A 24,343-nucleotide genomic window follows, 5' to 3' on the forward strand; every position below is an offset into this window, starting at 1 on the left:
ATAGAAACTAGAAAGGAGGGTGCTATGTTCCTGTTTAACTATCTCTTTCTCTGAATATTTTATTTAGAACTTGTTCCTAGCAGATTTGAAAATTCTGGAGAGGAGATAGATTGCAGTAGTACAACCTATCACATGATGGAGAAAAGGATCCTAGAGAAGGACATTTGGCTTGAGCTGGAACGTGAGGTATATGCTTTTTAATTTCACACATTTTTTTTACTGTTTTCAGCTAATGATAGTTCAGTTGTGCGAAGGAAATAATAATTCAATGCATATATTATCACATGACCAGGTGCTTCACACCTTAGGGATTTCTTCTATTGAATGGGCTTGACCAACAAGGACATAGAAGCACTCTTGGGTGGACATACTCTGGTAATGCCACAACACCTTATTGTCGTATTCAGATCATTGTTCCTCAATCATAAGTTAAACCCTTAATCTACATTTTACATTTTTAGGAGAAAAGCTCGTATGGATAGCTCGGGATTCGACTTGGACAAAAGATCCTCTGAAGTTTCATAACTCCTACTTCATGTAAGCTTAATCGCCACGGTTGTAGATTGCAACACATTGGCTAAAGATTATATATAGCTGTAATGTCATTAGTGCAACATTGTCAAGTCGTACATCACTGGACTTCATCTTTTGTATATGCTGCAATGAGCTTCTGAAAGGGGACTCCAACGGACTCATGAAGCTGCTTACAGACAAGTTTCTCGTGGAGGATCGAGCTTTCCGTCCCTTAGTTGAACTATACGCAAAGGTAAAGAAGAGTTGAATTCATCTTCATTAGCTTGTTGGACACGTTGGCAGGACGCGTTCTTCAGGGACTACGTGAAGTCGCACAAGAAGCTTTCCAAGCTCTACTTTACTGGCGTGGATATGCAGAGACAGAGCCAAGAGGGCTGTCATAAGAACTATCACTGTCTTCACAGTTGCGGTTGCTGTCATTGCCTATGCTTACATCTTTGAATCAAAGAGGAGGCACTATGGTTAGACTGCAAGTCTCCATGTTCAGATGATTGCAATTCAGTTATGGGTTCTGATGAACAAAGTTAACCGTCCATTAAGATGTTGTGCACTCGTATCTGTAACTAATCTGCTGATACAACGATGAGGATGCAGGTATGTTATCATCCATGTAATATTGTTAATGGAATAAGAAAACTGTCAATTATGCAAGTACATATTGCAAATAAGAAAGTGAAATGGGCGCACCCCACCAGGCACCGCCCCTGCTTCCTTTCAGGTGGGCACAAAGATTGTTCCCCAAAAAATGAAAGGTCATGCAGAAAGCAAACACAATCCAAATTTCATCACAAAGAAGATGAAGACATTAGTGGTGCAGTGAGAATAAAATGTATGGTTTTACCTAACTATAGTAGGTTAAATGATCCACCAGCCAATAGCAGAAAAGTGAGATTTGAATAAATACAGCGCAAATGGAACTTTGCATCAAAATTTACCTTGTAGCTTCCACATTTTACCAAGCAGAAGGGGCAAGCAAAATCTTCAGTGACTGGTAAGAAAAAACCAATATAAAAAACAAAAAAAAACAATAAGAGCCAAGAGTCACGAACCAACCAGAAGTTTTTTTACCAACAAATGTCAATAAGTGACGTAAACTGACCATAGGTAATTGCATGAATCTAACACTGGATCTTTGTCATGATCAGCATTCACAACAAAGGACTAAAAAAACGTGGCTGAAGCTATACGACACTCAATCATCAATATGTACACTAGTACAATCGATCCCATGATGAACACGTTCGTAAAATTTATTCTTCCAATTTCAATGTTACACTATCCTTCTGAAGCGCTACAGATCATATGAGGTGTGTGCTTTCTGTCTTATGCACCAGCATTTTCAGTAATTGCATCTTTTTTAACGGAGCATATCGGACTTTTGCGTTTATGGTAATGACACAGAACTTGATTTTCAGAACAAAAAAATGCACAATTCATAATTAATCAAACGGATATTACTGGTGTTGTAAAGAGAGAAATTTATAAGCCATTTCTTATGTTAAAAAATATCAGTACATTTAAACCATTATACTTACCATTACCGAAATTAGCTCGCCAGCTTTAGTTCCAGGATCATATGCTAACCTAAAGCGTAACGGCGTAAAGTTCTCCACTAGGTTACTAGCTATGGCACCACATTTAGTATGACAAAGTAACAAGATTACCACCATCAAACAGAAGTAGCTATTATTCCAACATGTGTACAATGAAGGAAAGTATCTTTTAATAGTTCAATGCTGGTGAATCATTTATTCTGATATCTAACATATCTAGTTCAATAATTTACATAGTCAGGTACAAGGAGAAAATGTGGAACACCTAGAAAAATGTCAAACACATGATACAAACAAGTGTGAGTGGAAGTGCGGAACTGAAAAACACATGAATGCAAATGTTTGTGTAAGGGTAACCTTCAGTCTTTTGCATAGTATTGCTTTAGTACTTGAAGTTGAAAAGCACATGACAAAGAAAGAAAAATTATATCTGCTCAATTGGTCACATTGAAACGCAAATGCATTTGTAGAGATGAAGGTAAAAGCAAAGTATCACACTAAGACCTGGCCAGATAATAGGTGCTTCGGTTAGGCTAAGGTCACACAAGAGCAGAACAAACCTAGGCCGGTAGCCAAAACCTCACCACTAGGCACTAACATAAATTTGATATACTGACTCCATTCCTTTACCTGCCCTTTCAGACATCTAAATCTATATAGAAGGTAGCAATACATGTTTGTGGAATCCACACAATTTGAACCATCCATCCAACTTTCACCTAATGACTCAAAATTTTAGTTGGACTTTCTCAGATTCAGCTTTAATTGCACAATAATCCTCTTAATAAACCTCCATCTTATTTATTTTCCTCCTACCTTAATTGTAAGTGAAATCCTAACCCATGCTATGATTTCTCTTGTGTGCACTCACTCACTCTGCGTCCTCTTCTCTCAACAACGATTTATGGGCAAGGTGACATATTCCCCCCCTCTTCTCCCCACGCACACATGCCCACTTCCCTCCCGATATCTGCCACCTTTGCGGCTCACCTACCAATCGCCCCCCATCGCGCTATCTATTGTGTGGCGCTGAGAACTTCTTTGCGTTTGCAATATGTTAATTTCATTTTGCATTATGTCCCTATGACCAATGCCATCACTTTGTTCAACTATATTTCAGGAAAGCCACTAAAAGTAATATAATGATCTGAAGGTATTTTCTATGGAAAATCTAGAACTATTATTTGAACATGACAAATCAGTATATATTTGTGTATATTAGCACCCAATTTAAAAGATAGACTCCATGCATTCTAAAACAACACCTAACAACGAACATATCCATCGTAGCCCGCTCAACTGTCACAGATGTCCAGTTTTCACCCTCAACTATGAAACAGAACATTTAACAGCCTGTCCATGTTGGTGTTGCCACATTTGGTACATGCCATCCACACACACATAAAATGTTCTCACCAAGCAGCAAGCTCAGCTGCGCTGACTGCAAAATAGTGGCCATCTACAAAACCCTGTCAAAAAGTCAAAATAGATATCTTCGAACTAAGCGTTCCAAGAAAGCGAATGCAGTTACTAACGACTCTATTACAATAAATAGCGCTATAGATATGCAAATACATGTAGTAGTGTTACCTTATGATATGTGGTAATGATGAAGGTGGGACACCACTGTATGAGTAACTACTATATGGAGATTCAGACATGTCTTTTGCACCAGCTTCTTGAGTAGATATGCCTACTTGGAGTTGATATGAACCCTACAACAATAATAAAAATCACATAGAAGCTAAGGAAATAAATAACCGAACATACTGCAGTAAGGTGCTGCCATCCTATATAGAAAATACTTATCACTTAAATGCGGAAACAATTATTAGATAAAAAATAAAGTAATTGGGATAAACTTACCGTAGCATCAACCTTATGAGAGCAAAATGTCAAGCAACTGTCCTGCTCCATAAATTTCGGCTGCATATATAACAAAAGGAAAGGCAAGTAGATCAACATATAGAGTCAAGTACGGGCATCTTTGGTTCAAGGCTAACTTTGCTTAAGCAATGTGTGTCTTACCACAAAAGAGTGGCTAACAAAATTAAAGCCACAAGTGTGGCAAAAGATTGTGTCTATGACACATGGGCCATATAGGTAGTTAAGTGTGTGGTAAAAACGAGCATGTACCTCAAAAAACTGTGGCTTGCCTACGGTTAAGCGTGGCAAGTTGCGCAAAATATTGTGTCTATGACACATGGGCCATATAGGTAGTTAAGTGTGTGGCAAAAAAAGAGTATGTACCTCAAAAAACTGTGGCTCCTATGGTAATGTATGGCAAGTTATGCAAAACATTGTGTCTATGACACATAGGCCATATAGGTAGTTATGTGTGGCAAAAAAACAAGTATGTACCTCAAAAAACTGTGGCTTGCCTATGGTTAAGCATGGCAAGTTGTGACTGGGAACCAAACAACCCCTAAGATTGGAAAGTAGTTTCCACTACACTGCATATTCTCTCTCTTGATTTAACAATTTTCTATTAAAACCAAAAAAGATAGCGAATGAACTAAATGAAACACATTTGCAGAATCACTGGAATTTCCATAAACTACAATTTCAACCTTTACTGTTAATGTTCATCTTATAATATGTTCAGTTATCTTGATGCAAATTGCACTACTAATTTGATAATTTTCCATCTGAACTTCTGGATGGGATGTGCTAATTAATTGCAAGCACTACAACCTTCTAGATAGCAGAAGGTACATGGGGTAGATCATCATTATTTAATGTACAGGTGGATAAGGTAATTTATTTAGTTGAAACATGATTCTAGTGTTGCAAAAGGATTTTGCTTCGTCCATCCAATGGTTAAATACTACAGAAAATTTGCAGTGCATACAATAGGAACACTAAAGCTTAAAACCATGAGCAAGTTGAATTGGCATACCTCTAAGAAACTTGGGCTCATACTAACTTCAGAAGCCAACTCCACTGTATGTCCCAAATTTAAAGTTACACAGTTCTCCAAAGACGAACCAAGTAGATCAATAGGTATTTTACCCTAGAAACATTTCCCTTCAAGCTCTGACAAAATGCATCACATACATGATAGTAAATAACTACACTCAACAACACTACAAATCATAAGTGGTTTCTGAGATTCAATGTGTTATTTACACTTCATTTCAGAAGGCACATGTGCTAGCTATACTAGCCAGTATGGGTGACTGACAATAACTATACCATAAAAGGAGATAAAATAATCTAAACTAATGGCATACATGGCCTAGTAGCCCCTTGTCAAAAATAGATAATGCAATGTTTAAGGATACTTTTCATTTGATTCTCCTAACCACAGTAAAGGCGGTAAACCACGCCAGATCTTGCTCACCTACACTTTGTTAAGTAGTTATCCATGGATTAAAGGAATGTTTGTTAACTATTTTTGGTTTCCAACGACTGTAATACTAATCTTCCATGCAAGAGAAGGTCTGGTAAGTTGTTGTTAGCTGTGAGATAGGTGGTTCCAAAGGTTGGATTGGATTGGCCAAGAATATTGGGCATGAACTAGCTTAGCATACTGGGAGATGAACATAGTTTGATCACTGGTCTTCATTCTTGTCAAGAATTGGGCATTTGAGAATACAATTGTATCTTCCACCACATGATAAGCAACAGTAACTGGCTAGTGGTAGCTCAACCTGTGTGGCACATATTTTGTGTGGCACTCATTTTGTGTGGCTATCTAAATGTCTTACTTGCTACCACCTCTGTAAGCTAATATAAGAGTGTTTAGATCACTACTTTAGTGATCTATAAACGCTCTTATATTAGTCTATGGAGGGAGTAAGTTTTAACATATTGTGTTAAACAACGGTAAGGATGCGCTAATTCTAGTAATTGTTTAGTATTTTTTCACAAAATAACAACCACAAACTTACTTTGGAGAGCAGAGCCTTCCACATGGTCCACAGAGCAGTTATTTTCACCAAGATTTTCCCCAACTTGCCCTTCCGAAACTAAAAAGGGAACCAAATGTGATGGTGGTGAAGAAATGTAAAACCATAAGCATCACATATGACGCACATCATACCACGACTGATAAGGATAATGTTAAGGTTGCAAGGTCGGGAGGTTGATAAATTCTTGATGTCTGGAGTTATGAATGTAGCGTTGGTGCGATCTTTATTACCAAATTCACTAAAAGCTGTAAGCAAACAAGCCCGACTGAATCGATATATCGGAGAATGCTGCAAAACATTATGCATTAGTGAGATAAGAGATCATTTGGTACAAAATGTTGCATGTGTGGAACTAAAAAAAGGCAGACTTACCCCTTCAAGCGAAATATTACTGGTAGGTGTAGCCAACAGGACATAAAGAGGAAAGATATTCTGTTCTGGCAACTTAGTATTTGTACTTCGAGATAGTGATACCGTTATCTGAATCCTACATCCGTAGCACAAGCACTGATCAGTATTTACATGATGACTAGACAATTAAATCCAAAAGTGGCTAGTACATAGTTTAACAGACATTACACCTGAGAACTTAATGACTTGGGCCTTGTTTGGCCAAGCTACCATTTCAGCTTCTACTAGGGTGCATAGATAAAAAAGGCGCGCTTAAGCGCGCCTAGGCTCTAGGCGTTGGCAAAACGCATTGCGCATAACTACGCTTAATCTGTGCATAACTGCATATAAGCATGCACTTTGGTCAATAAAGTGCAAGGCGGTGGCAAAACGCATAATTAACGCCTAGCGCTTTTTTGAACTATGCGAGGGTGTGTTTGGTTTTGGGGCATGGGTTGGAATGTCACGGGTTGGTTCTGCACCTGACACTGGTTCTTGTGTTTGGTTTGAAAAGAAACTGGAATGGAGTGATTCCCCACAAGTGGATATACCCCTCCGATGCCAAACCAACAGATTCCTCCAAATCAGTGGAATCACATGGTTCCTCGTCTATTAGCGATAAAAATACAAATAAAATGAGCTTATCTCACTGCCATGTCTCTCGCACCCTCGTACCTCACCCCCTTGATCTGTGGAGGAGCACCACCCAGGGCCACAGCGGCAGGCCGCAGTCATTCTCTGGTGGGAGGAGGCACAAGCCGCTGAGAATCTCGAACGGAGCCTAAGGCCACCATCGCTCTCAAATTCCTACACAGAGAGCTGAGGCGGGCCTAGGAGTGGTGCTTGCCATCACATGCGGCTATCAAAACTCTCTTGACAGCTTGCCAGAGCGGGAGGGTGGTGGTTTCGAGCTGTTGGGCTGACGAATTTGTCGAGGGCCAAGAAAAGCTAGCGGATTGTTAAAGCCCGGGCACACCGTAAACTAAAGTACTTCACTTTGCTCTACGAAGAACCATACTTTTTTTGCGAATACCAAGAGCCATATTTGAATAAATATCATGTGTATAGTACACACACTAAAGTTCCATAGATCACAAATGTACCAAATGTGTAATACAATATATAGTACCACCTCTGTTTCAAATACCAGGCTTATTAAGTTTGAGTAGAATAAATATTTGCCCAGGAATTAAACTATTACTATGTAACAATTGTGCTACAAAAACATAACCACAAATTTGTGCTTTAGAAGATGAGTCTAATGATATCCATTTCAGTCCACAAAATTGTACTTTAGAAGATGGGTCTAATGTAATGCTCATGCTAGGATCACACTGTGCGTGAGTGTGTGACCCCTCCGATATGACCTGTCTGGAAAAATATCCTAACCCTAACACAGAGCGCCTCACTCATGTGCATCGCATGTAGGAAAACCCCCGGCAAGATCCCAGTCATGCCATGTCACCGCCAGCATGCCGTTCTTTTGCCTGCCATACCCCGGTTCGATTGGACTAAAATTGATCCGCTTTGCCAAATTAAGGGACGAAGATGCATGATTTGCAAGGTGGCATGCCTAAGTGTTTCCACTTGCCAAGTTTATCAACATCTTATGCATTTCTTTTCTACTTTTTATGATCATGTATGTGCTAACTGTTGCATAGCCAACCTAGGCAATGGCATTCGGAAGGGAAATTATCAATCCAATTAGTTTTCAAATGACTAAATAAGCATTAAGAATAATGAAAAAAAATCATACTACGTTCTTCAAATTATTGGGTGGAGTAGGATCTACTACTGTGTTCAAAGCATTTCCAATTTGATTCAACTCTAATCGTAACAACCTTATGTACGCGGTTCCAAGAGAGCTAAAGGAATCAGCAAAGTACATAATAGTGAAGTCTCTGCAATTCGCAAATAAAAAATAGTGAAGTGTCCGCTATGTAAAAAAGAAAATACGTTTTGAAACAGGACAGTCCTTTCTTTTTCTCGACATATCGGATTTGGATCACAACAATTCTGAGTGTCAGCATGTTCTGCAATAGAGTCAAAGTGTGTACCTCTTTTTTCGGCTTGCATGTATCTTGTAATGAAGGCATATTTGCAGAAAAGCGGGCTGTAAAAGTCAGTGAGAGATCATTGGTATCTCAAATCACTTCCACATGATGGTTATGTGATAAACACATGTGATTCATGTCAAATGAAGCTGCAAAATTAAGATGGAACTTACATTTCTAATGGCTCGCCGCTGAATGATATTGTATAGCTCAACTGGCTTGCAGTACAACGCGAAACTTTCTTCAGCAGCAAGCTGCTCATCTGGAGATAATCGAGCTCTCAGCTGTTTCTGGCGCATCTGGTCTGCAGACTGAGGGTAACTGAATTCACACCTAGCATCCCTGCATGTATGCAGCACCAACATCAAAAGAAGAAGATACATTCATCTCATCTCACTATTAAGATCAACAAAACCATCTACCATATATACATGAGCGCATATCTGCAAAGCAGCTGAACAGTTACAGAACAACTATATAAGCTACTCCCTCCATTCCACAATGTAGTGCCTATAGATTTTTGTGAAAGTCAAATATTGTCAAGTTTGACCAAGCGTATTGAGAAAATAATATACATCTATAATATTAAACATATACATTCTAAAAATATAACTCATGATGTATCCAATGATGTGCATTTGATATTCTAGATGTACCTACTTTTCTATATAAATATGGTCAAAGTTTGTAATGTTTGACTTTTGTAAAAATCTATAGGCACTACATTATGGAATGGAGGGAGTACTTTTCAGAATCTGGATACAACCAAGGTGGGCCACACAGATTTCCAGTGATTAATTCTTAGAAATAAAAATGGCCAATTACTAGTTTCCAGGTGCAACCAGCCAGGGATGAGTCAATAGACAAAACTCATTTATTAATTTCCAAATGCAACCAAGGTAAGCTCTGAATATATCACACATTAATTCTTGGAAGTAGCCACTTACAGTGAAAAGAACTTCACTATCCCACAAAGCATCCGACACACACAGAGACCACAGTGCAGTATCCAGCTGCGATTCTAACATTGTACCTAATTTCTTTTTGTCCTGGGTTGCCCACATAGACATGACCAGAAGCTGCGGGCGGACTTCGAGAACATCGCCTTCAAGGAGGGCGAGCTCGTGGACGACTTCGCCATGCGGATCTCCAGCCTTGCGTCACAGCTCCGCGAGCTCGGCGACACCATGGACGACGTGAGAGTCGTGCGGAAATTTCTCCGCGTTGTGCCACCTCGCTTCGCTCAGGTGGCGGTCTCCATCGAGACTTTGCTTGACCTGATCGAGCTCTCCATCGAGGAGCTCACGAGCCGGTTGCGGGTGGTCGAGGACCGCCTTGATGACGGTCACGAGAGCTTCGGCGGCGGACAATTCCTATTCTCGAAGAAGTGGGAGGCGAGGAAGCATCAAGGACGTGGTGGAGGTGCCCCGAGCAGCGGAGGCGGCACCGGTAGAGGTGGCGGTCGCACCCAGGGCGGAGCCTGACAAGGTGTCGGGAACGACGACCGAGACAAGTGTCGATATTGCAGCATCAAGGGCCACTGGGCCCGTGAATGCCGCAAGAGGATAGCTGACGAGGATGCTGCAGTCGCATCAAATCTCGTGGAGGCTGAAGAGGACAGTGGGCCAGCAATGATGATGGCTTGCATCGAGAACATGCAGGAGGGCCTAGCGCCTCCGGAGACTATGGTCCCGACAAGCATCGAAGCCTTGCAGAAGGGTGCAGCACCAGGCACAGAGCTCTTCAAGTAATCCCCTCTGGACATCGGTAGCGCTCTCCCCGACAACAACATTCTCGGGAGACTACGATTGGGAGGAGATGAAGACCCGGGTGTGGGGGAGCCGCACCCCGGCAACCACGCCCCCTGCGACACTGGTCAAGCCCGTGCAAGTTGGCACGGCAAAGGCGTACCCGACATCCTCGGGACCCGACAAGCCCGTGTCAGGAGGCACAGCAACGACACATCTGGTGGGCCACGTCCGACCATGATGTTGGCGACCAGTGAGCCCGTGTGAGAGGCACGACACTCTCAGGTCTGCCACACCCCGACAACCAGGTTCTCGGGGTTCTATAAGCCCGTGTGGGCGACACGGCACTCTTCGACAAGCCTCAACCGGGAGACAATGAAGAGACGGTCATGGGGCGACAAGGCCTCGACCGTGACTATGGCGACTAACGAGGTCGTGCAGGAGGCGCGACGCTCTCTAGTAGGCCATGCCGCGACCCCGACGCGCTCGGGGTCCATCGAGTCCGTGTGGGAGGCACGACACTCGGGGTACATTGTGTCTGTGCGGGAGGCACGACTCACGGCCGTCGGGGGAGACCCGACAAGCAAGTTTGATGGGAAGAGCGTAGCACCCTGAGAGGAGCTACTCCAGTTAGTGTGACGCCAGCACATCAACCCCGGGAAGGGAGTTCCCGGGCAGTGCGACATCCGGCACAACGACCCCGGGAAGGGAGTTCCCGGGTAGTGTGATGTCGAATAAGTCATCCCCGGGAAGGGAGTTCCCGGGTAACATGACGTACGACACGACGCCCCTGGGAAGGGAGTTCCCGGACAGTGTGACGTCAGGAACTACGACCCCAACAACAGATACAACCATGGTGGGCCACACAGATTTTGAGTGATTAATTCTTAGAAATAAAAATGGCCAATTACTAGTTTCCAGGTGCAACCAGCCGACATAGTACCAACCAGGGATGAGTCAATAGACAATACTCATTTATTAATCTCCAAATGCAACCAAGGTAAGCTCTGAACATTGTACCTATTTTTTTTTCTCCTGGGTTGCCCACACAGACCTGACCCGGCAAATTCGACACAACTCAAGTAACAAGTAGCACGAGTATAGCATAAGCACAGCACCCGGGGGGGGGGGGGGGGGGGGGGGGGGGGGGAGGGCGTACGCTGCGTCCCGGGCAGGTAAAGGTAGGCCAGGGTCAGGGTCGAGCGCCTCAGGGTCGCGGACTGGCGGATTTAACAAGGGGCATCAACCGGCGGGGACTGGTCTAGATGGTGCGCCGGCACACCAGAAATTTGTAGAGGTTAAAATTAGTTAGAGTTCGATTTGAGAGATAATAATCACTGGATGACAGAAATCACGGTCATACCTCAAAGACCGATGTCGAAGCTCGCGGACGGGGTGGAGAGAGCAGGGACGGCGATGGCGGCAGCGTCAAGGCGCGTCAGTGGCGGCAACTTCTGGTCGTGAGGGGTCGGCGACAGCCCGACGGCGGAGAGAGATTTAGAGCCGCATTGGGCCGGAAGGGAGCACCAGACGAAAAAAAAATTAGGTTTTCCTTTTCCTCTTTAATTTATCAACTACCTCCGAGCCTCCGCGTCGATTCGAGACTTTGAGCCGTCCGATCATAATAGTGAACATATCGAAAGCATTTGCTTTTCCGAACCTCCACGTCGATTCGAGACTTTGAGCCGTCCGATCATAATCGTGGACGCATCGGAAGGATCTGCTTTTCCGAGCCTCCACGTTGATGTGAGAATTTGAGCCGTCCGATCGTAATCGTGAACGTACCAGAAGCATATGTTTTTTCCCAAGGCGTTTCTTTCCTTATTCGCGTCATTTCACATTAGACGTTAGCTGACTGGCCCAACTTATCATCGTTATTACTCTACAAACTGATCCAGAGGCCCTATAGTGAACCAGTCCAACACGCCGTGGGCCTCACACCACATAACCGTAGAGTGACACAGCCCTGTGACTGCTTCTAAGATTCTCCCGGCCCGACGAGTGCCCACGGTGATGTTTCCGCACCGAACCGCATCATCTGCTAGCAGCGTTGTATCCATGGTAATGGGGCTCCTAGTTCATACGTTTACTTCCTTCTTCTGCCGCCATTAATGCAAGATGGTAGTGGATGTGCCGTGTGCGTTAACTATACCTTTTGATTTGCTTCATCTATCTATATAGCCTTTTGGTCATCCTATAATAGTTTTGTGTTTGTTTTTTCCTCCTATCAATCCGCAATGCCTTGTCTTTCATCGACCGCCACCTGAAGAGGAGATGGGACAACATCTATAGGTGGCAAGATCCACAACATGGGCGACGTTCTCACAAAGGCGGCACTGCACCGCCCGTTCCACATTCCATTACTGGCAGAGAAGCATTGAGGGTCGAGGCCAACACGACACACATCGATGAGGGGATGGTGTTCATCCTCTGGATCCACTGGAGCCCACCCACCTTGTTCATCGTCTTGCCTGACCCGACGCTCGCCCGCGAATATGCAGAACTTGTGTATGTTGATAGTATGAGAAAACATAGGCAGGCAAATACACACATCCACGTACACAGAAGACAACATGATGTGATCACATGAGCAGAACAAAAGGGGATGCTCGGCCCCAAAAAAGGATAGCTACCTGCTCGGTGGTAGGATGGTATCTGAACCCTTGGCTTCCCAAAGATGCACATCCTCTTGAATGGTTAGGATCAGGTGCCTCACAAAGGGTGCTTGTCATGGAAGTTGTACTTGTTCCTGTGCTTGCAAAGCTAGCAGGCCGTGAGCACCACGATGGAGGCGCTTACCTTGCAAAGGACATCCGACGTCTGGTGAAGGGAGCCCGCCCACCACAGCCTGAAGGGGGAAGTCTTGGCTAGGCACAACAATAGTGGATCTGCACCATGAGAAGACTTCGTGTCATAGCTACCTGAAGAAAGAGCATCCAACCAACAGAGGTTGCACGCTCTCTAGCTCATGGTCCCAAAGGGCACAGTAGTCCGCACGCGGCAGACCTCGTCGAGCCAAGCGGTCGGCCGTCCAACACCTATTCTGGAGGGAGAGCCAGAGGAAAATCTTGATGTGCAAGCAGTGTGCAACAACACCCATGTTTTCCAGGTGAGACGTCGGTGGGGATTCGCGACAGAGCTAAAGAAAAGTGCCGCACCACAAGACTTGGTGGCGTATTGACCGGAATCCATCCACCGGCGGCAGAGCTCTGTGTGTGTGAGAAAGAGAGAGTGAGGAAGGCCGAAGATGGTGTCATAGGTCGGACCATGGCCGCAGTACCAAGGTCACCATGAATGCCTTCGAATCACTAACAACAATGCAAGCCCACGTGGAACAAGCAGAGCTTCCTCCGTTTCTTTTTAGTCTGCATATAAGATTTGGTCAAAATCAAACTTTTAAAGTTTGAATAATTTTATAGAAAAACATATCAACATCTACAATACTAAAGCTATATGTTATGAAAAATAATTTCATCATGCATCAAATAATATCGATTTCATAGCGTTAATGTTGATATCTTTTCCTACAAAGCCAGTCAAACTTTACAAAGTTTGAGTTTGATCAAATCTTATATGCAAACTAAAAAGAAATGGAGGGAGTAAGTGAGAAGAGTGTGATCTCAGGGTTTGACTTCCCACCGATCCAGTGATCGGTCCGGGACCGAAAGGAGCTCCCGTCCCCAACAGGCCACAAAGTGGAGGCGCGGAAGATGGGACCAAGACCGGAGTCGAAACCTGGCGATGCCAAGCTTGAGAAGGATACACTGCCGGCCCCTTAAGATTGTGGATGATGCTAAGGAATTGCTAAATTACGTATACATCTTTGCATTCACTGTGCAACCTTACCTGAGCTAATAACTCAACCACATCAGATGAACAGTAAAACGAAAACATAGTGGCATTCGTGAGTTTGAGGCCTAGCTTATATAGTTTCTTGTCGACGTTGCCAACAAATGTCAAGATGGCCGAGTTGGTCTAAGGCGCCAGTTTCAGGTACTGGTCCGAAAGGGCGTGGGTTCAAATCCCACTCTTGACATTTTTTTTCTCTTCATTTTCTTGTTTAAATAGTCCATCGGTCTTCTAACTTTACGTCCCCACAGGTGTAGGACATAAGCTGCTGAACACACGGTCAAATGGAGTAGCTTAGCTTATAGGGTATGACGCGAACCAACCAAAGTCTGTGTGTTGCACTGATAAACAAATCAGAGTCCAATGGAGTTGCGTATACTCATAGCTTGATCAATTTTTATATTCTTTCTATAAATAAAAATGAAGGCTACGTTAGTTCACGTTGAGATGAGATCGGCAGACAAAAAATAATAATCCAGACTGCACCATAAAGCATCTGAACCCAATGTGCAGAGAAACATTACACATGGACTCCCAATTAACAAGCCACAGGTTCACGTGCCAACAAGCTGTCAGCGGAAAAACAAATCACAAATTAGAAATGCATCAGCTCCCAAGTCCCAAACAGTTTCCAGGAGCGCATCGTGCTGAATTCCCAGAATTACTTTCAGTAGTACAAGTTTTTCTTTTCGAGGGGATTACAGTAGTACAAGTGAACTAGCAGGGCCGGCCCTGTGTTTTGGAAGGCCCTAAGCGAACTCGGTGACATGGGCCCCTATATAAATTTCAACCAAATTTGACTATAATAATTCAACTAACTCCATCGACAACAATAATAACTAAATTCGAACCGACTCCATCGACAACAATAATACTAAAAAGATGGCAAAATAAAACTAACATGCCATGATTACCTCAAATAAGAACCAAATTCAACTGACTCCATCGACACCAATAATACTTTAGTGGTTCAAAAAACTTTCTTCGGACGTTTCTTGATGCAATAATACTTTCTTTCTTTCTTCTCCTTTTTTCAGCACCAACAATTGCTTCTTCTTAGGCAACATGACAGGATAATGTCCTAAAATCATGAAGAAAAGAGGGTACAAAGAATTAAGAATTTATAATCGGATGATTGGAACCCTAGACATACATGTGGATAGTTGAATACGTACATACTATTGAAATTGTCAAATTGGGATCTGGGGGGATGGATCAGGTCATCAGGAACATGGATGGATAATGGATACATATACGGGCTGAAGAAACTGACGGATGGAATGGATCATGGATTACCTCGTTGGCTCGTTGCAGACTTTGGGTTACCGGACTGCTACGCGGCGCGTGCAGCGGCAAGCCGGCGGCGGCCAAGACGGCAAGGCGCCGAGCGCCAAGCGGCAGGCAGGACGAAGAGATTAGAGACCAACCTCCAGACTCCAGACAAAGGAAAAGAAAATGAGTAGCCGGTACCGATCACTGGCGCTAGCGTAACGCTTCATAATCGATCGCATGGGCCTCGCGCCCTAGCCTATCTCGTTTTCTTACCATTTTTTTGCTGGGCATTAGTATGTATATGTACTACATCATGGGGCCCCCTCCCGCCTGGGCCCTGGGCCGCCGCCCCACCGCCCATGCCCCAGGGCCGGCCCTGTGAGCTAGAGTGCTCCGTGAAATTAGAAATTAAGAGCATGCGAACTTGGCGAGCTCGCCGGGAAAGGGAGGGTCCGGATCTCGGGGGAGAGGGGGTGAGGAAGAGAGGCAAGGGCCATTGCAGCATTGCCACTGGACTGGAGGCGACGATGGGAAGGATAGCTGTGAAGGTAGGGTTGGCTCGAGGTTGGAGAAGGGAACACAGTACCACATCATCTTCAATATTGGCTTAGAAAAAATAATGACATCTTCTATATCTAAATAATTAGCCACACTAAACTATTTTACTTATAACATGTAAGTATGTCACCTCAGCATGCAACATACATGGACAAGACCAATATCATCGTGCAAATATGCATGGGATTTTTTATTATATTAAGCTATTTATATTTAATAAATATTTTACAATCATATAATAATCAAACACAATAAAGCTTACGTAACAACATACAGTGTATCATCTAGTTTCGATGTGGCTGCCGCCATTAAGGTTTCTCTTTTCCTTATTCTCTTTTTCTAAGCACACGATCCGATTTTGTCTATGTCATACTCAAACAGAGTGCATCGGATCAGATCGTAAGTACTAAAATAAACACAGGAAACTCCTCGACAGTGGGAGTTTGAGCTCACCAAGCGAGAGTGGTCGGGCCGGCGACAACGTCGGGGCGACGCGGGGCGGCGACGGCGTCGGGGCGGCGCGGGGAGGTGACGGCGTCGGGACGGTGATGGTGCGCGGCGACGGCATCGGGGCGGTGCGGGGTGCGGGCGGCGACGGGAGCGACGAAGGCGTCGGGGCGGCGCGGGGAGGTGACGGCGACGGCATCGGGACGGTGACAGCGCGGGGTGGCGCACGGCGACGGCGTCGGGGCGGCGCTGGGTGGTGACGGTGCGGGGCGCGGGCGGCGACGGGGGCGGCCACGGCGTCGACGGGGCGGGGCAACTGCAGAGACGAAACTAAAAAAATTCGCAAGTGTTGCTTATATACATTGAGCATTGTTCGCGGTTCGTGGCACCAACCGAGACGAATGCCCCCCTTTAGTCCCGGTTGGTGCCACCGACCGGGACTAAAGGTCTCTTTTCAGCAGCCCAAAGGGCGGGAAGCAGAGGCCTTTGGTCCCGGTTGGTGGCACCAACCGGGACCAAAGGCCCTGTGCTGCCCGCGTCGCGGCCAAAGTTTAGTCCCACCTCGCTAGTTGAGAGAGCTCGAGAGTGGTTCATAAGCGCTGCTGTGCCCACCCTCTCGAGCTCCTCTCAATTGCAGGCATTCGGGCCTAACCTGTCACTGTGTGCCTGTGGGCCTACTGGGCCTGCTGCGGGCCTGAATCCTGGCCCATGATTGGGTTTCTAGTCGTATTCAGGCCGTGGTGGCCCAGCAAGTGGCACTTTTTTTTGCTTTATTAATTTTATTTTGTTTCTACTTACTCTTGCTATTTTTATTTATTTTATTAAAGCTCATTTATTTTACTGTATTAAAGTTTATTTTGTTTCTACTTATTTATTAAAGTTTATTTTGTTTCTACTTATTTATTTTATTTTGTTTCTACTTATTTATTTATTTTTATTTTTTCTTTTTTATTTATTTTATGAAAATTCTTTTTTCTTTTAATGTGTTGAACAGAAAATACTTTCATAATTTTAGTTGCATAAATTTTATATAATTTTAGTTTCAATAATATTAGAGGTTTATAAAAGCTTTTTGGTTGATTCCTTTAGCTATTAGAGTTTCATTAAAGTTTTCTAGTTCATTCTTTTTCTATTAGAGTTTCATTAAAGTTTTCTAGTTTATTCTTTTAGTTTACTATTTTTTCTATTAGAGTTTCATAAAAGTTGTCCAGTTCATTCCTTTTTATATTAGTTCATTCTTTAAGCTAAATGACCCTGAAATTGAAAAGCATTTCAAATGAACTCGGAAAAGGTTGAAAGTTGGCATGGCATCATCATTTCACCTACATAGCATGTGCTAAAAGTTGAGAGGGTTACAACAAAAACTGGATGCACTTCGTTTATAAAACGGACTATTTATTTCGAGGTATCAGGGTTTCGGATGAAAACTTGTCATTTACAACAGCCATTTCATTTCTTCACATGTAATTGCAGTGATATTCTAGATCAAAGGCATCATCATAATAGTCGTGGAGAGAAAGTATTCACTTTTTCTTCGCTTTTTTCCTTTGCTTATTGCGCCGTCATCATGGATAATCTTCGTTAACAAGGTGCTTGGGTCAGCCTTGACTTTGAAGGGAGGAATTTCATGAAACTTTTCATAATCTTCGGATATGTCTGTCTTGCCCTCCACTCCCACGATGTCTCTTTTTCATGAAAGAACTATGTGGCGCTTTGACTCAGCGTATGATGTGTTCGCTTCCTTATCTTTTCTTTTTCTCGGTTTGGTAGACATGTCCTTCACATAGAAAACATGTGCCACATCATTGGCTAGGACGAACAGTTCGTCTGTGTACCCAAGATTGTTCAGATCCACTGTTGTCATTCTGTACTGTGGGTCTACCTGTACCCCGCCTCCTGACAGACTAACCCATTTGCACTTAAACTAAGGGACCTTAAAATCATGTCCGTAGTCAAGTTCTCATATGTCCACTATGTAACCATAATATGTGTCCTTTCCCCTCTTGGTTACTGCATCAAAGCGGACACCGCTGTTTTGGTTGGTGCTCTTTTGATCTTTGGTGATCGTGTAAAATGTATTCCCATTTATCTCGTATCCTTTGTAAGTCAATACAGTCGAAGATGGTCCCCTGGACAACGAGTACAGCTCATCACAAACAGTGTTGTCACCTCTGAGACATGTTTCCAACCAACTGCCGAAAGTCCTGATGTGTTCATATGTAATCCAGTCGTCACACTGCTCTGGGTGTTTGGAGCGCAGACTGTTCTTGTGTTCATCGACATACGAGGTCACCAAGGTAGAGTTCTGTAGAACTGTGTACTGTGCTCGAGACCAAGAATGCCCGTCCCTGCATATTATTGAGTTCCCTCCAAGCGTGCCTTTCCAGTCAGTCTCCCCTCATACCGCGATTTAGGGAGTCCAATCTTATTAAGGCCAGGAATGAAGTCAACACAAAATACAATGACGTCCTCTCTTTGATGGCCCATGGAGATTCTTCCTTCTGGCCTAGCGCGGTTACGGACATATTTCTTTAAGACTCCCATGAACATCTCAAAGGGGAACATATTGTGTAGAAATACGAGGTCCAGAATGACAATCTCGTCGACTAGATGAACTAGGACGTGCATCATGATATTGAAGAAGGATGGTGGGAACACCAGCTCGAACTGACAAGACATTGCGCCACATCACTCCTTAGCCTTGGTATGATTTCTGGCAAGACCTTCATACTGCTTTGGAGGCATGCCGTCTTTTTCGTGCAAATGTTGCAGGTCCTCCCGTGCCTCCGGTGTATCTTTTGTCTTCCCATACACGCCCAAAAAGCCTAGCAGGTTCACGCAAAGGTTCTTCGTCATGTGCATCACGGCGATTGAAGAGCGGACCTCTAGGTCTTTCCAGTAGGGTAGGTCCCAAAATATAGATTTCTTCTTCCACATGGGTGCGCGTCCCTCAGCGTCATTTGGAACAGATAGTCTGCCGGGACCCATTCCAAAGATTACGTGTAAATCATTGACCATAGCAAGTACGTGTTCACAGGTATGCATGGCGGGCTTCTTCCGGTGATCTGCCTCGCCTTTGTAATGCTTGCCTTTCTTTCGACATTGATGGTTGGTCGAAAGAAATCGACGATGGCCCAGGTACACATTCTTCCTGCATTTTCTAGACATATACTTTCGGTGTCAGCTAAACAGTGCGTGCATGTGTGGTATCCCTTACTTGTCTGTCTTGAAAGGTTACTGAGAGCAGGCCAATCGTTGATGGTTACAAACAGTAACACATGCAGGTTAAATTCCTCCTGTTTGTGCTCATCCCACATACGTACACCGTTTCCATTCTACAGCTATAAAAGTTATTCAACTAATGGCCTTAGGTACACATCAATGTCGTTGCTGGGTTGCTTAGGGCCTTAGATGAGAACCGAGATCATAATGAACTTCCGCTTCATGCACATCCAAGGAGGAAGGTTATACATACATAGAGTCACGAGCCAGGTGTTGTGATTGCTGCTCTTCTCCCCGAAAGGATTAATGCCAATTCGCTTAAACCAAACCATACGTTCCTGGGTCACTTGCAAACTCAGCCCGGTACTTTCTCTCGATTTTTCTCCACTGCGACCCGCCAGCGGGTGCTCTCAACTTCCCGTCTTTCTTACGGTCCTCACTGTGCCATCGCATCAACTTGGCATGCTCTTTGTTTCTGAACAGGCGTTTCAACTGTGGTATTATAGGAGCATACTACATCACCTTGGCAGGAACCCTCTTCCGGGGGCGCTCACCGTCAAAATCACCAGGGTCATCTCGTCTGATCTTATACTGCAATGCACCGCATACCGGGCATGCGTTCCAATCCTCGTACGCACCACGGTACAGGATGCAGTCATTAGGGAATGCATGTTTCTTCTACACCTCCAATCCTAGAGGGCATACAACCTTCTTTGTTCCATACGTACTATCGGGCAATTCGTTATCCTTTGGAAGCTTCTTCTTCAATATTTTCAGTAGCTTCTCAAATCCTTTGTCAGGCACACCATTCTCTGCTTTTCACTGTAGCAATTTCAGTACGGTACCGAGCTTTGTGTTGCCATCTTGGCAATTGGGGTACAAACATTTTCGTGATGCTCTAACATGCAATTGAACTTGAGCTTCTCCTTTTGACTTTTGCAATGTCTCCTTGCATCAACAATGACCCGGTGGAGATCATCATCGGGCACATCGTCTGGTTCCTCTTGATCTTCAACAGCTTCCCCGTTGCAGCATCACCATATTCAGGGGCACATAGTTGTCATCGTCCTCTTATTCTTCGCTGTCTTCCATCATAACCCCTATTTCTCCATGCTTGGTCCAAACAATATAGTGTGGCATGAAACCCTTATAAAGCAGGTGGGTGTTAATGGTTTTTCAGTCAGAGTAAGACTTCGTATTCCCACATATAAGGCATGGACAACACATAAAACCATTCTTCTTGTTTGCCTCAGCCACTTCGAGAAAATTATGCATGCCCTTAATGTACTCGGAGGTGTGTCTATCACCGTACATCCATTGTCGGTTCATCTGCGTGCATTATATATAACTAAGTGTGTCAAAAACCATTACAGAACATCATGAATAGATAATTAAGTGACCAAATTAATAGAAGTTCATCATCACATTAAAACCAGAGTACATACATAGTTCTCATCTAACAACATATAGCTCTCCAGATCATCTAATTAATTAAACCATACATTGAAACTATGTAAAACATTTTAATGCGAAAACAAATGCGGTCATAATCGCAACCAAGGTAACAATTGATCCAAAGACATAATGATACCAAGCCTCGATATGAATGGCATATTTTCTAATATTTCTAATCTTCAAGCGCATTGCATCCATCTTGATCTTGTGATCATCCACGACATCCGCAACACGCAACTCCAATATCATATTCTCCACCTCAATTTTTTTATTTTTTCCTTCAAGTAATTATTTTCTTCTTCAACTAAATTTAACATCTCGACAATAGGGTCGGTTGGAATTTCCGGTTCACATACCTCCTAGATAAATAAAATCTACGTCATGTTAGTCGGCATAATTGTCATAAACAATAAATGAACCAAATAGTTATAAAGATAATATATACCACATCCGAATCATAGACAGAACGAGGGCCGACCGGGGCGGATACCAAAACCACCGCACTATATAATAAGAAGCAATAATAAAAGTAAGAAAATTATACAAGTATCTATCTAAACATACAAGTAAGAATTTTTTTCCTTTCAGAAAGAAGATAAGAACAAGAGACTCACCACGGTGGTGCCGGCGACGAGATCGATGCGGACGATCGATGGCGGTGAAGACGGGGACGAGACGTGATGGACTGCTAAACCTAAACAAATATTGAGGAAAATAGAGCTTGGAGGTCGAGTTTGGAGAGGAGAAAGCTTAAGTAGTGTGGCTCGGGCATTCCATCGAACACCTCGTGTGCATAGGAGGTGAGCTAGAGCACCACAAAGCCCTCTCCCCTCGCCGGCCAGAAAAAATAGAGCAGTGTGCTCTGCTCTTACACGAGGGGGTATATATAGGCACATCATTGGTCCCGATTCATGGCTTGAACCAGTACTAAAGACCAGCCTTTGGTCCCAGTTCGAGCCACCAACCGGGGCCAATGGTGGTGGGCCAGGAGCGAGGCCCATTGGTCCCGGTTCGTCCCACCAACCGGGACCAAAGGGGCCAGACGAACCGGGATCAATGCCCCCACAAGGCCCGGCAGGCCTCCTGGCCTCATGAACCGGGACCAATGGGCCCATGGGTCCCGGTTCGTGACTAAACCGGGACTAATGGACTTATCTTACCCGAACAAAAGCCCTGTTTTCTAATAGTGATTGAAGGGAGATCAGGTTGGGCACATGGAGGCAACTAATCAAAGAGGCCAATACGGAAGAACTCACCAGAGCAGAGCCAACGGAATAATGAGTACATCCAGCTTGTGTGCATTACCATCGGGGGTAGAACTGATGTCGTCCCGAAACTGAAGAAAATGTGGTTGTTGTGCAAATGTTCTTTTGCTTGAACAAAGGATTTTAGAAATGAAACCTGAATGCATAATGCTTATCTTAGTCATATGTTAGATTCTCAGGAGCTACTTCAAGAGGCATCGCTTTATGTTGAATCAACAGAGAAAAAAATGAACACGATCAACATGGAACAATCATCGGATGCTCTGCTAGTGCATGAGAAGATATCCACGCCCGGAGAAACAAACTTGTATCTTAAACAAAATCATATATGAATCATCTGGAAAATAACCTTTTCTACAATGTATTTTGCAGAATTCTTGAATGTCAGACTCTGCGGTGGTCTTTAGTGTGTCTACACAAAGAAATCTGAGCCTTGGTTTAACTGCAAAAAAGGGGGAAACACATATGATCTTTTGTTAGTAGCATCTAATTTACGCTCACATGTCGAAGTCAAGGAAATGCACAACTATAATATATCAGATACGTATGTATTGAGTGATGACACAAGGAAATGAACAAGAGCACCTAACATCAAGAGCTGGTTGGAAAAAGTTGATTCTCCGAAGTCCAAAGAAAAAAAGATTAACTCTATCCATGGTACTATACGTAGTCGGAAACAAGATGTACCTTCATGCAGACCCACTGTTGACTGCAGATTTGCCAAACTGAGGCAGGGACACGACTCATTCAAAGATCAGGTTGTTCGGCTGGAGTTAGCCTCGATAGTACTATCTACATGGTGACTATACATTGCTAAAATGCCTACACAAGATGATGCTTCTAGCATTCTCTGGCTGTATTTCTTAAGTTTCTCTAAGTTTTCACCCATATGATCTTTCTCTAGTTACTACCATCTTTCCATCAAATCTGAGATTTCATATAAATCAAGCACTTCTTGTTTGTTGAACATATAAAAGGAAATAATGAAGAAAAATATTTTCTGAACTGTGGCCAAACATGTAAAGAACCTCTTGTGCAAAGTTTAGTCCATCGTTCCACTGCACCAGTAAGGACAGCTTTCCTGTTTTTAGCTTTGCTCTTCTGGCCCGCTTCCCAGCTCACATGCCTTGATCAATGACAACTTCCTTTCCATCTCCACTTTTGCAAAGTAAGCATAGATTGCATTTGCATATCAAGATGCAACGACAGCAAGAGAAGATCAGGTTCGCCTATAAACAGTAAAGGATAAATTTAGGATGTAAATACTCTGGATCAAGTAGTGCTCAGGTCAGGGATCACAGTTTCGAAAGGAATAACTCTTTGCAGTTCACTCTCGATTTTGACATGTTTGTTCTGCCATAAATCCTTGCACAACTCACGGCCAGCGTGTGTGTTGCCTCCAGCCCCGGAACTGTAATGGCGGCATGGATGCAGGATGTAGGAGGAGCTGCATCGGCTGGTGCGTTCGAGCCGTCGCAGCCGTCGACGGACATGTCTTGTCGCCTCCGGAACCGCCTCTTTGCTGGCACCACCAACGGCGTTGCTCAAATGTTCAAGACAAGGAGGAGAAGCGGAGGCGTGTGGCCACAGCCAGGACGCGGAGACGCGCGGGAGGCCGCTCCGATGTCCATCGCGACGTCGCGCCGGGAACCCTCTCAGCCGCAAGGTCACGCGCCAGGCATAACGAATAGCCGGTGCTCGGGAGAGGGGGCCGTGGCCGGGAGCGTAGGCGGAGGGAACCGGGCTTCCGGGGTCCAGAGAAAGGCCGCAGCGGGGCCTCGACCGAGTTTTTCAGGGTTCATGGGCCCGTGTGGGGTGGTGTATCCTGAAGCCGTCATATTCATATTAAAAATTCCGTATCCATTATGTAAAATCAGTGACGTAGCCACAAAATCGATATGATGGTCAATTCAGCCCCATTACCTTACTATATATGTAAAAAAAGAAAGAATAGCAAGTCTGTAGCGGCCAAGGCCTAAGCCCAACTGCAATTGATTCGATCAGAAATAAAAAAAGGTAAGCTTCGATCCCAGGGGCGGAGCTAGGGGGGACGAGCGGGGGCCACGCCCCCCCCCCCCCCCC

General features: G+C 44.1%; 1 non-coding gene and 1 pseudogene across 1 annotated transcript; one reads left to right on the forward strand and one right to left on the reverse strand.

Annotated features, from left to right (window-relative positions):
- Positions 1–631: 631 nt before the first annotated feature.
- Positions 632–16,518, reverse strand: LOC123067280 (polycomb group protein EMF2B-like; annotated as a pseudogene).
- TRNAL-CAG (transfer RNA leucine (anticodon CAG)) lies at positions 14,149–14,229 on the forward strand. The gene has a single exon. It is a non-coding gene; the product is annotated as a tRNA-Leu (tRNA).
- Positions 16,519–24,343: the final 7,825 nt, after the last annotated feature.

Source organism: Triticum aestivum, chromosome 3B (genome assembly GCF_018294505.1).
Source record: "Triticum aestivum cultivar Chinese Spring chromosome 3B, IWGSC CS RefSeq v2.1, whole genome shotgun sequence".
Classification (NCBI taxonomy): Eukaryota; Viridiplantae; Streptophyta; class Magnoliopsida; order Poales; family Poaceae; genus Triticum; species Triticum aestivum.